The sequence below is a fragment of the Bacillus rossius genome, chromosome 3, assembly GCF_032445375.1.
Source record: "Bacillus rossius redtenbacheri isolate Brsri chromosome 3, Brsri_v3, whole genome shotgun sequence".
Taxonomy (NCBI): domain Eukaryota; kingdom Metazoa; phylum Arthropoda; class Insecta; order Phasmatodea; family Bacillidae; genus Bacillus; species Bacillus rossius.
In genome coordinates this window covers 102,461,905-102,467,904 of record NC_086332.1, presented here as the reverse complement: position 1 = coordinate 102,467,904, position 6,000 = coordinate 102,461,905, and positions in this window count along the sequence as shown.

Below are 6,000 nucleotides of genomic sequence, written 5' to 3'. Positions count from 1 at the left end.
TAAATTATAGCCGATCCCTCGCGGGTTAATGCAAGTTTTCGATACACAATATTGTTGCCAAACACATAGGCCTATTCTAACAATCTGTCATCCCATATAGAAAAATTGGATAGTGCGTTTTGTTAAGAAAGCATACCTACAGCAATCGCTGCTTGAGTTGTAAGATTGGCCTAATAAATTATTTAATTACAGTGAGTTATTTAAAATGGATTTTTTTTCGGGAGTAGTAATATTTTAAGAAGGTAGTAAGTATGTCTTAGGAGGTATTGTATTTAAGGAACACTGAAACATTGCTTTTGTTTACTTTAGTTATTATTGGTTTATTGTATTTTTAAAAAAAGTTAATAGTTGAAATCATTTAAAAATATTGTAAACTTAAATCTGATTTATCGCTGGCACGAAAGTTATAGAATCGGGTATTAAAATATGGTAGTTTTCCGTATGGCACAATTCCGCCTCGCCTCTTCGAAACAGGCGGAAAAGTACCATACCGGAAAGGTGCCATACTTTAAAATCTCATTTATCTATGGCACGCATGGTATTGAATCTAGTAGTAAAATATGGTAGTTTTCCGTATGGCACAATTCCGCCTCGCCTCTTCGAAACAGACGGAAAAGTACCATACTGGAAAAATACCATACTTAAAAATATAATTTATAGCTGCCACGAATGTTTTGAATCTTGTAGTAAAATATGGTAGTTTTCCGTATGGCACAATTCCGCCTCGCCTCTTCGAAACAGACGGAAAAGTACCATACTGGATAAGTACCATACTTAAATATATAATTTATAGCTGCCACGAATGTTTTGAATCTTGTAGTAAAATATGGTAGTTTTCCGTATGGCACAATTCCGCCTCGCCTCTTCGAAACAGACGGAAAAGTACCATACTTAAATATATAATTTATAGCTGCCACAAATGTTTTTGAATCTTGTAGTAAAATATGGTAGTTTTCCGTATGGCACAATTCCGCCTCGCCTCTTCGAAACAGACGGAAAAGTACCATACCGGAAAAGTGCCATACTTAAAAAGGACACGTGCTGCTATCTGGCATCATTTGAGTTAACCTAAGAAACTGTTGGAGTTGACAGCGCTGTCTACAGGCGAATTCTCCACACTATTCTGAGAAAAGAGGCGTTGTAGTCATTCCATGGAGTGTGTAAAAAAATATCGCACAATTCCGTCTCGTCCTTTTCCAAGTATGGTACTTTTCCAGTATGGTACTTTTCCGTCTTTTTCGAAGAAGAGAGGCGGAATTGTGCCATACGTAAAAGTACCATACCAGTATGGTACTTTTCCAGTATGGTTCTTTTCCATCGCCCCCTCCCTCTGGTCCGCAAAGGTCGTTATGCCACAACACGGGCTCCGAAGTGCGTCGAACACGCCCGAGCGTGATCTTCACAAAGGGTAAGAAAGTGCACCGCAACGAACGCCGCGACGACGACAGCGCCCGACCGGGTGTGGCAATGTACCTAATTAAACACTTGATTATTTTGTTAATTAGAACAACCAAATTAATAACAATTTAAAAGAAGGGTTCATGTAAGGGAAATTATGTCTAATTGTCTTATAAGCATATGTTGTGTAATTTGTTTCTAAGTCCAAAACTGGTCGGGTCGGTTAACCCGCGTTCCACGCGTTTAGGCGCGAGGCCGCCGGGCGGTCTCGCGCTCAGTCGTCATCAGGGGCTCTCAGGGGTTGGACGCTCCGCGAACGTCGGGCCAGCACTTCTAGTTCCTCTTCAACATTTCAGCAATAGTGTAAGTTTCTACAAACCTTTCGATCAGCTCGGCGCCGACCCCACTTCAGTCGCACGATACTTCGTGCGACGCTTAACTTAATAATTTATTCCCTACAGGGATCTTTAACTTACTACGTAAGGCCATGTCCAGTTTAAGGACAGCGTAATATTGGCACGCAGTTTTGGCTTCAGTAGCCAACTAATTGTTATCGTCGAGAATCATGTGAAATATTGACTAACTTTCGTATTGTAACTGTCTTTATATTTTAGTGCAATTTGTAACGTGTGTTTTAAGTGACTATCTTGCCATTCATTGAGGTTTTACGTATACGTCGCACACTGACGTGATCACGTAACTTTTCGAGACTTTAGTTTTTGTCGCAGGTTAGACTGCAAACCACCCTAATCACAGGGTCTCCGCTATTCGTTTATTTTTCTATATAATTTGTTGCAACCACAATTCCGTGACTGTATACTGAATCTTACTCAGAGACACGTAGCCACAGCTTCAACCCGTTGATTTCACTTTGCAATCTATCCTGGTCGCGCGTATTATTCGCCGGCGTTTACGTGTGTCACAGCGGTACGACAACGGACGCGGCCAGTAACAGGACCATCCAGTGTATCAACGTTGAATAAAGTGCAGTGTTTTGGTAATCTGTTTATTAATCATTTTCAAGGCGTCCTGGGTGGCCTGAACAGCCCAGGTGAATACGGTTCCATGGCGCACCCCTGCCTATAGCCACGAGGCCGAACCCCCATTAAAACCCCTGAGATCTTTTCAAGCATTCATATTTAATTTTAAAACATAAACAGGCAGCGGGGGTAGCGTCAACTATAATTACCAGATGGAAGTTCGGTGAACAAAGAGATGCTGGCTCCCCGTGGGACGTGCGTCTGTCCCGGTCCGCGAGTCGCGCTGTACTGGCGTGCAGCCCTGGCGCGAGGGGAGGGGTGAGCTCCCTGTCGCGCCAGAGTTTCTAAAGTTCCGTTATTCGTAAAAATCTATATAATTAACTAATTTTAAGTGGCTCTAAATTCACATAATAAAACATTATGATAAATTTAATATCTATATATGTTATAGAAATGACATTTAATAAGTTTGTCTAAAATAAGTTTGAATATTAGAGTCAAGCTGGAAACTGTCTGTTTCTTGAAAACTACTCCAGTGGCGAACGATAATGCTAATTTAGGGTGGTTTGAATTACGTCACACGTTTCCCTACTGAAATTAGGCTGAAGGCCGCAAGGGTTGCACTCACAGCTGTTTTAGCGGAAAACTACACGTGAGTGAGCCGGGCACTCCTACGTCGCACTTTATTAATTAGAGGCTTTTGTTTGTTTTTGATTACGTTATTATTGCGTGGGGAATTTTGTAGGCACGGTGAGTGCATTGCATGCGTAATTAGAAATGGTTCGCTATTCTCTACCTTGGGGCTGCGGTCCGCTCACTTGACTCGGGTGGGCCATGGCTAGGGGTGCTTTCCGTTAGCGGAGCCGAGTACTGGCGGGTGCAGGTCGGGCTTTGGGGTGGCCTTCGGCCGTACGATGTCAGTAACATATACATTTTAATTTTGAAACTATTTGTTTACAGCAGTTCATCCACTGACAGTGCTGAACCACCAATGATAAAACCATGTTTGTTAAGGAAAGCAATGGTGATTTTACTAACAGTGATGAAATAGTAAAATCACCAAGAAAAGCACAGGCTTTTATGCAAGTTGTGAAGCAGAAACTTAGTGCAACGAGAAAAAAGTTGAAAATGTCACGCCAAAGATGCCGACGGAGTTTGAAGAGACTAAAGACAGCCCAAGCATTACTCAAACACCTGCAAAAAGAGCAGTTTATCACTTTTTTTTTCAGTTTTTTTTTGTAGAATCTGAACATACTGGACCATATATCACAAGATATAACTATAAACTATAAAATTCCACAACACAACTATGGCTGTATCCGAATACATAGGGATGCGTCCTTTGCACACACATCCCTACATCCCTTAGCAAATGCAGCCACAATGTAGAGGACGCATTTCTAATGGATGGATAGTATCCGAATACTTTTACTACTAGCACCACCTGTTGACTGTCAGTCGTACTAATGTTCACGCAGCCATTTTGTGTAGGGATTGCTACGAATATTCAGCAAAACGTAAATAATAAATACCTACGAATTAAAAAATAATGTAACGTGTATGTTATACATGTTAGCGATCCAAATAAAATACATTTTATAAATTGTAAACTTTAAAAATACTTATGAGTTTTGAATTATCCTTTAAGTTTAAATTCGTATTTTTATTATATTTATTAACGTATTCATTTGTCTCTGTTTAAGTTATCACTTTCGCTTATAATGTTTTAAACAAATATTATGCTGAAAATCGGAAGTAATATTATACACAAACAAAATAAAACCCGATTCCGAAGCTAATGGATGTAGGGACGCGTTAGTGGATGCGAGTGTCGCATCCCTAGAAATCTCGAATTAGTGGATGCGTGAAGGGATGCATCAGCATCCCTTGCAGTGTTGCCAGGCGTAGCACACAAAATTCGGGTACACTTACCTCAAAATTCGAGTACTTACGGGTGCGAGAATTTCTTATTTCGGGTATCATTCCGGTACACACACAAAAAAGGATTAAAACATAAATAGCTATCTTCTTAAATAAAATTGTCATATATGACACAATCTCATAGCAAAAACTTTTATAGTTTCAAGGCCCGTGTGAAGAATATTAAAATGTGTGGTTTTGGCAGAACGAAGTGGAAGGGATAGATTAGGTCTCAAATAAAAAAAAAAGTATAATTTAGAGGTCAGGAACAAAAAACTTCGCTATTATTATAATTTTTAGTTAACAGCTCAATTATATTATATGATTAAAAATAAATTAAAATGAATATAAGATCTTCAAAAGCATTGTATATACCGTCAAGCGGGGTGACTACGGTCACGGGGGTGACTATGGTCAAAGCAAAGATATATTTTAAGATTGCTCCTATCCTACAAAAAATTACACTACTAGCAATAACTATATTTTTTACAGAATATATGAACATATTGAAATATAACAGGAGAATGTTAACTTAAACTTCGCCAATATATATATATTTTTTGTTAAATTTTTTGTACCAGCAAATTTACCCCAAAATAAATGTTGGCTAAACTGTTTAACACAGCTGATCAGTGTCATGTGGTATAGCAAAAGGAGTACTTGTGTAACCTGCACCAAGATTTCAGGATTTTAGGTAAGTAAACATGTAAGCATTTATTTTAAAATTGCTGTATGCCATTAATAATTCTAATAAATAGTGTAAATACATAAATAATTTGGGGTTACTATGGTCATTTGCTAATTTTCATTATAACCTATGAAACATGCATATTTTTTAAAATATTAATGTCTACGATAGGTAACCTATTCAGAATTAACTAGCAATTAGGCCTTAAATTTATAAAAACAAGAATACAGATACTTATCACTGTGTTCTTTTTATATTTATTTGCAGGTGATCTTCATGGTGAGAACCTATCAACGATCCCCTGGGTCGCGATCCTACATGGATTACAGCCCATAACAAATGGATTCAGCAATTACTGCTGTTAGAAAGGGAATGAGCATGACAGCTGCCGAAAGATACAAAGTAAAAATGGAAGCGTTGAGGAAAAGATGCAAGAACATGGACATGAAGAGACCACGGGGACAGACAATATTAACGGAAGCTGAAGAATCTTTGTTGTGTTCTTACACCACCCAGCTTGCTGAATGGGGCTTCCCAATAACCTCATTTGAGTTACGTTTGCTCGTGCGATCATACTTAAAAAAGCAGGGTAAAACAATCACAAGGTTTTCTGATGGGTGTACCCCAGGAGTAGAGTGGGCTCGGTCGTTCATAAAACGCAACAGTGAAAAAATATGTTCCCGCATGGTCTCAAACATCAACCCCAAACGTTCTCAGTGAAATCCTGAAGATGTTAACAACTATTTTGACAATATGGCAGACATTAGTAACAGAATCTACAGACTTAGGACTTTTCTTAAAAAATCTCGAGGGGGTTTCTTTATTTGGTCAGACAAGCCAGATGTTTCTGTCATTGACAAAGCACAGGTAATCAGAGTTCTTCCTGCATCAGTTGAAGAGAGAAGAGGCAGGTTAATGTTTCATGTAACGTTTGATAGCTTTAATGTTGGTTAAACTTTTCAACCGAACGTGTGTTTTTTAGTGACGTTGTTGGAGAATTTACAAATTGGTTGG